Genomic DNA, 7,500 nt, shown 5'->3' with positions numbered 1-7,500 from the left:
CCTGGGAATACCAGGTGCTGTAAGCTTTTGCCTTTTCTTCACTATTTATATAATATGCTGGCTTTTACGGAGGCTGATCTTTAAATAGCCCACTTTTTGGAGCAGCCCTCGCTTATGGCCATACCGCGCTGAGAGCGCCCGATCTCGTCTGATCTCGGAAGCTAAGCAGCGTCGGGCCTGGTTAGTACTTGGATGGGAGACCGCCTGGGAATACCAGGTGCTATAAGCTTTTGCCTTTTCTTCACTATTTATATAATATGCTGGCTTTTAGAAAGACGTCTTTTACCGCTCTATTTATTACAATCATTTAAATGTATTATAGAGTTTTAAGTGTTTTACATGTTTTTTAGGCCATTTTATTACTCTTAACATTTTAAGTGTATGTGTCTTTAATAAATGGATGGTTGGCCTGTCATGTGACTAGACACATGACAGGAAGCAGGAAGTACAACTGTATAAGAGAGCAGCATGACAAACAAAGGACAGTCACCAAACTGTTGGATTGAGGAGTTGCTAATTTTAGAGCTCACCTTTCCATTCACCACCTGCAAACTTTGGATTACACTTTCTGTGGATTGTATATACACTGGTGGACACTCACATTGGACTTATCAACACACTGGGGTTCTTGGACTGTTTTTAGGGTATGGACAAATGAACTGTATTCTTTTAACAGAGTTTACCTGTTTTTAGGGTATGGACAAATGAACTGTATTCTTTTAACAGAGTTTACCTAGTTTTATCGTGTTGTTTTAAAGTCTTTTATGTGAACCTTGTAAATACACCAAATCTATTTAAACCAATTTTCTTTTATGTCTCATTCTTTTAACCACTAGTCATCTCTCACAGTTAAATCTGACCCCATTTTAGTCTTGTAACTCGGCTGATAAGGCCGATTGTTACACTTTTATGGGAGACCGCCTGGGAATACCAGGTGCTGTAAGCTTTTGCCTTTTCTTCACTATTTATATAATATGCTGGCTTTTACGGAGGCTGATCTTTAAATAGCCCACTTTTTGGAGCAGCCCTCGCTTATGGCCATACCGCGCTGAGAGCGCCCGATCTCGTCTGATCTCGGAAGCTAAGCAGCGTCGGGCCTGGTTAGTACTTGGATGGGAGACCGCCTGGGAATACCAGGTGCTGTAAGCTTTTGCCTTTTCTTCACTATTTATATAATATGCTGGCTTTTACGGAGGCTGATCTTTAAATAGCCCACTTTTTGGAGCAGCCCTCGCTTATGGCCATACCGCGCTGAGAGCGCCCGATCTCGTCTGATCTCGGAAGCTAAGCGGCGTCGGGCCTGGTTAGTACTTGGATGGGAGACCGCCTGGGAATACCAGGTGCTGTAAGCTTTTGCCTTTTCTTCACTATTTATATAACATGCTGGCTTTTAGAAAGACGTGTTTTACCGCTCTATTTATTACAATCATTTACATGTATTATAGAGTTTTAAGTGTTTTACATGTTTTTTAGGCCATTTTATTACTCTTAACATTTTAAGTGTATGTGTCTTTAATAAATGGATGGTTGGCCTGTCATGTGACTAGACACATGACAGGAAGCAGGAAGTACAACTGTATAAGAGAGCAGCATGACAAACAAAGGACAGTCACCAAACTGTTGGATTGAGGAGTTGCTAATTTTAGAGCTCACCTTTCCATTCACCACCTGCAAACTTTGGATTACACTTTCTGTGGATTGTATATACACTGGTGGACACTCACATTGGACTTATCAACACACTGGGGTTCTTGGACTGTTTTTAGGGTATGGACAAATGAACTGTATTCTTTTAACAGAGTTTACCTGTTTTTAGGGTATGGACAAATGAACTGTATTCTTTTAACAGAGTTTACCTAGTTTTATCGTGTTGTTTTAAAGTCTTTTATGTGAACCTTGTATATACACCAAATCTATTTAAACCAATTTTCTTTTATGTCTCATTCTTTTAACCACTAGTCATCTCTCACAGTTAAATCTGACCCCATTTTAGTCTTGTAACTCGGCTGATAAGGCCGATTGTTACACTTTTATGGGAGACCGCCTGGGAATACCAGGTGCTGTAAGCTTTTGCCTTTTCTTCACTATTTATATAATATGCTGGCTTTTACGGAGGCTGATCTTTAAATAGCCCACTTTTTGGAGCAGCCCTCGCTTATGGCCATACCGCGCTGAGAGCGCCCGATCTCGTCTGATCTCGGAAGCTAAGCAGCGTCGGGCCTGGTTAGTACTTGGATAGGAGACCGCCTGGGAATACCAGGTGCTGTAAGCTTTTGCCTTTTCTTCACTATTTATATAATATGCTGGCTTTTACGGAGGCTGATCTTTAAATAGCCCACTTTTTGGAGCAGCCCTCGCTTATGGCCACACCACCCTGAGAGCGCCCTAGAGCAAACCAGGAAGTGTGTGACTGCAGTTTGGAAAGAGAGATACTCTTACCTTCTCGATTTATTTGGTTAGTGTGAGTGAAAATAAGTTTTGGTTTGTGTTAGTAAGTTTTTTTGTTTTAAACCACTAACCAGCAGCCGTGTGCTGTCTGGGAAGTGGTTTGTGTTTGTTGTTTTTTCGCAAGTATGAGTGATTCGGACGGACTACACGGCAGCAACAAGGAAATGGCGGCAGAGATAGAGATGGCAAAAGAACAAAGGACTGAATTAGGACAACGAGAAAGGATCATAAGCAGCACAAAGAGGCTATACAGGAAAGAGGCAACAATAACTATTGATGTGAGTGAAACAAGAGATGGCAATGCAGAGAGTATCATTAAAGCAATAACGAAGAAAATCGGTGTGAAGGGAATTTTGGCGGTGCGCCCGAAACAACAGAAACAATATGAGGTAACAATGGAATCTGAGGAATGTTGTGATGAACTGTTAAATGGACTGGATATCAATGGACACATTTGTGAAGTGAGGAAGTTGGAAGACAGGGAGTATGTGGTGTCATTTATGCATATACCCGTCTATCTGAGTGACGACGACATCATAACGAAACTGGAGGGGTGGGGAGTTATCCCTGCCTCAAGTATGAAGAGGAGATGTTATCCAGGTACGGATATTGAAGATGGAACAAGGTTCATCAAAGCTAAATTCCCAAGAGAGGTGGCGTCGCTCCCATATAGTACGCGGTTTGAGACAGCAGAAGGAACTCAGCATTTTCGGGTGATACACAATAAGCAGGTTAAAACCTGCCGGTTGTGTATGAGCCCGGAGCATTTCCTGAAGGACTGTCCAGACTTTAAGTGTCGCAAATGTGAGGAGCATGGTCATTTTGCACGGGAATGCAATGCAGTGAAGTGTCCAGACTGTTTTAAAACGCTAAACAAATGTGAATGCTGGATGCAGAACAACGAGGAAGAGGAGGAGCAACAAATGAACGGGCAGATGCATAACAACACTACAGAAACCCAAGAAACAAACGAAGAGGAAGAGCAGTACGAGATAACTGGAAGAGAGGGACATGGGACTAGTAAAGAACAAGAAAAAGAAGAGCAACAGGAAGTAGAAGATCAGGAGGAAAGAATGGAGGAAGAGAAATCAGCGGAAGAAACACTATCAAGGGGAGGAGAACTGATTGTAGTAGAACTGACAGGAGAGGAAGGAATAAAGAACCAAAAGGACAGAGGACTGGGAATAATGCCACGGAGAAAACAACTGAAGGTAATACCTAATTTGGAAATGGCAAAAAGGAAAAGACTTAAGTATTCAGAGAATAAAATTGAGGTGTTGAGTGGGGAAGATGGAGAAGATAATCAAGAATGACTGTTTTTAATTATTTATTTTTGTACAGTATGGTTTTAAATTTTGTATGCTGGAATGCAAGAGGATTAATGAATATGAACAAACTGAAAAATACTCTAGAACTATGCAAGAAAGAAGACATTATTGTATTTCAGGAAACGAACTGGAAAAAGGAGGTAATTGACAATGTCAAAAAGATGTGGAATGGTGAAATGTTTTATAGTAATGGAGATGTAAAGTTAGGAAGTGGAGTGGCGATTTTAATAAGAAATGATATTGACTGCAAAGTGAAAGAAATATATAATGATGGAAAAGGAAAATGTAATGCTGTTGAAATAAGTCACGGGGAAAAAGAGTTTATTTTAATGAATGTTCATGCGCCAACAGAAGAGAAAGAAAAAAGGGAGTTTTTTGAAAACATTAGAGGAATAATAGATAAATGGAAGTCAGTAATAATTGTAGGAGATTTTAACACTGTGTTTAGTAAAAGAGATATAGCGGAGGGAATGGTTTTTAGAACAGACATGGGAAGAAAAGAGCTGGTATCTTTAATGGAAGAAAGAAACATGACTGATGTGTGGAGGGAGAGACATGAAAACAAAAAAGAATTTACTAGAAGGAGCTTGGTTGGTAACTTTTTGAATCAAACGAGAATTGATTTTATTTTAAGTACAAGGGATATAGATTATTTTATTGATGATATTGTTTATAGTGACACTAGTTTTAGTGATCACAAGATGATAAGGTGGAAAATAGATTTTAACAAGGAGGATAAAGGACCAGGGGTGTGGATTTTAAATTTTGGAATTTTAAAAGATGAGAATTACAAATTGGGAATATATGATTTAATGGAACAGGAAAAGAAGGATGGCATGTATGGGGAAGACAAACGAATATGGTGGGAAAATGTAAAATATGAAATAAAGAAGTATTCAATTGAATTTAGTAAAGGTATGAGAAAAGCCAAAAATGCTAAAGAACAGGGAATTAGAGAAAGTTTAAGAAAAGAAACAAAGGAAAAGGTAATGGATATTCAAAAAATAGTAGAGTTAGAAGAGAAGCTTAAGAAAATGGAAGAGGAAAAATGTCAAGGGGCAAGACTAAGGAGCAAAGCTAGATACACAATAGAAGGGGAAAAATGTACTAAATTTTTTTTTGACCTAGAAAGAAGAAGGGGAAGGGCAGATACAATAAAAGAACTAAAAAACAAAGATGAAGAGTCCATAATAGGAACAGAGTTACTCTTAAATGAAGTAAGGATTTTTTATGAAGACTTGTTTAGAGAGGAAGGTATAGAAGAGGAAAACAAAAATTACTTACTGCAACATATCAAAGCGAGAGTAGAAGAAGAAGACAAAAAAGACTGTGACGAGGAAATAAAGGAAGAAGAGATAATACAAGCGATAGAAAGTCTAAAAAGTAACAAAAGTCCGGGAATAGATGGAATAGTGAATGAATTTTATAAGATTTTTAAGAAGGAAATAAGTAAGATCTTAAAAGAAGTGTATGATGAAATATTTAAGAAAAAAGAGCTGGATCAAAGAATGAGTATGGGACTAATGAAGTTGATTTATAAAAGAAAAGGTGATAATAAGAGTTTGAAGAATTATAGGCCGATTACAATGTTGAATGCAGATTTGAAGATTTTAGCTAAAATTTTATCAAGTAGATTGAAGAATGTCTTACCAAAAATAATTGAGACAAACCAGGCCTACGGGGTGACAGGGAGGGATATAGCGGATACAACAAGTGGTATACGAGACATAATGAGTATTTTAAAGGAAAATAATAGGAAAGGATATATAATTAGCCTAGACTTCGAGAAGGCTTTCGATAGAGTGGAGCATGAGTTTTTATTTTCGATTTTAGATCATTTTGGTTTTGGGGAGAATTTTAAAGAGTGGTTAAGGATTTTATATAGAAATATAATGACAAGAGTAAAATGTAACGGCTTTTTAACCAATCCTTTTAATGTCACAAGATCCATTAGACAAGGATGTCCATTATCAGCACAGCTATATACGCTGATAGCAGAACCACTAGGGATGTTAATTCAAAAAGATAAAGAAATAAAAGGGATAAAAATTGAGGAGGGACTAGAAGAAACAAAAGTATTTCAATATGCAGATGACACTACACTAATTGTGGAAGATTATAAAAGTGTTGAAAATGTAATGGAAAGGGTGACAAGGTTTTGTAAAGGTACAGGAGCAAAAGTAAATGAGGAAAAAACTGTTTATATGAGATTTGGAGAAGTGTCTGATTTAAAAGAGGTTCTGGGTTTTAAAGAAGTACAAGAAATGAAGATTTTAGGAGTAACGCTAGGTAAAGATGAGAAGAGTGCAACAGACAGAATGTGGGAAGAGGTTATAGGTGCAATGAAAAACAGAATTTTTGGCAAAAAAGAATTTTGAATTTGAAAGGGAAGGTTTTAATAGCGAACGTTTTAATGTTAACCAAAATGTGGTACATTTTATCAGTGGTTTCAATGCCAAAATGGGTGGAAAAAAGAGTAAAAGAATATATTATGGATTTTATATGGGAGAAAAAACCCCCAAGAATAGCATACCACACACTCATTGGAAGGCCAGAAGAGGGAGGGTTGGGACTTGTTGATATAGAATTAAAAAAGAAAAGTATGAGAGTGAAGGTGGTTAAAAAATATTTGGACATGGATAAAAAGGGAGATTGGAAAATTACAATGAAACATTTTTTAGCAAAATGTGGGAATGTATTTTTAAATGATAACATTTTATGGATGAAACTCAAAAATTGGATGATGGAGGGGATACCAAATTTTTATAAAGAGGTTTTAGTTGCTTGGGGTTTTTTTCTCAAGGAGATTGATTTTAAGCCATTTGGGAGAAAAACGGTCCTCAATCAACCTATTTTCTTGAACAGTAACATTGTTTTTAATGGACAAGTTTTATTTTTTAAGAAATGGTGGGAAGTAGGGATAAGGCAAGTCAAAGATGTGTTGTATGAATTTAAAGATGGATTTTTGCCGTTACAAGTGATCATAGATGCTATGGAAGAAGAAAAAGAAGAATATAGTGTGGCTAGTCTGGAAAAACAATATGATGAAGTTAAAAGTGCAGTACCAAAAGAGTGGTTGGAAGAAATTAAAAAAAGAGAAGAAACAGAAAGCAAAGTTGATGTGTATATGAAAATGGAAGACAAAATGGTGGATTTGAGATTGTGTAATGTAAGGATGTTTTATCAATGTCTTAAAAAATATATTTTTAAGAAACCCAATGCAAATCAAATGTGGTTGAGACATTTTAATGGAATTGAAGAGAATGATATTTGGAAGAATATAAGAAGTGGGATTGGAAGTACAGATTTGGAGTGTCTAGACTATTTTATCAGACATAATGTGATTTTTTCGGAAATGAGGCTTTGTATAATGGGGAAGGAAAGTGATGCCATTTGTAAAATATGTAAAAAACTGGATGAAGGTATTCTACATTTGTTTTTATTTTGTGAAAAATTGGAAACATTTTTTCAAATGTTAAAGAAAATGATTAAGAGTTTAAGGGATGGGAAAGAAGAGAGTGACTGGAATCAAACTTTAATTTTGGGAGTGAAGGAAAAATGCAAGAATAAAAAAGTGATAGAGTTGTTATTGGTTTTGGCGAAAAGTGCTATATGGAAAAGGAGGAATTTAGGAAAGAGTAAAGGGTGTGTATTAGATCTGTGGAGATTATTTAAATGTAAGGTTGATGAGTACATTTTAACACTGTGGAATTATTTTAAAATG

The 7,500-nt window shown here is 36.7% G+C and overlaps 1 protein-coding gene and 5 non-coding genes across 6 annotated transcripts in view; 5 read left to right on the top strand and 1 right to left on the bottom strand.

The window, feature by feature from the left end:
* The window catches only part of LOC141308106 (5S ribosomal RNA), a 119-nt gene extending 93 nt beyond the window's left edge, over window positions 1-26 (top strand). The window contains exon 1 of the ribosomal RNA XR_012347029.1: window positions 1-26. This exon is cut by the window's left edge and continues 93 nt beyond it. This is a non-coding gene — a ribosomal RNA (5S ribosomal RNA).
* The window catches only part of LOC141305375 (uncharacterized), a 566,500-nt gene that overhangs the window by 341,174 nt on the left and 217,826 nt on the right, over window positions 1-7,500 (bottom strand). The gene's annotated exons all lie outside the window — the stretch shown is intronic.
* On the top strand, window positions 111-229 carry LOC141308203 (5S ribosomal RNA). Its single transcript, XR_012347126.1, has one exon. It is a non-coding gene; the product is annotated as a 5S ribosomal RNA (ribosomal RNA).
* LOC141308105 (5S ribosomal RNA) lies at window positions 1,031-1,149 on the top strand. Its single transcript, XR_012347028.1, has one exon. It is a non-coding gene; the product is annotated as a 5S ribosomal RNA (ribosomal RNA).
* On the top strand, window positions 1,234-1,352 carry LOC141305487 (5S ribosomal RNA). Its single transcript, XR_012344452.1, has one exon. It is a non-coding gene; the product is annotated as a 5S ribosomal RNA (ribosomal RNA).
* Window positions 2,154-2,272, top strand: LOC141306749 (5S ribosomal RNA). Its single transcript, XR_012345707.1, has one exon. It is a non-coding gene; the product is annotated as a 5S ribosomal RNA (ribosomal RNA).

The sequence above is a fragment of the Garra rufa genome, unplaced genomic scaffold (assembly GCF_049309525.1).
Source record: "Garra rufa unplaced genomic scaffold, GarRuf1.0 hap1_unplaced_002, whole genome shotgun sequence".
Lineage (NCBI taxonomy): Eukaryota > Metazoa > Chordata > Actinopteri > Cypriniformes > Cyprinidae > Garra > Garra rufa.
The sequence above is the reverse complement of the archived record's forward strand: the minus strand, read 5'-3'. Positions and strand labels throughout refer to the sequence as shown.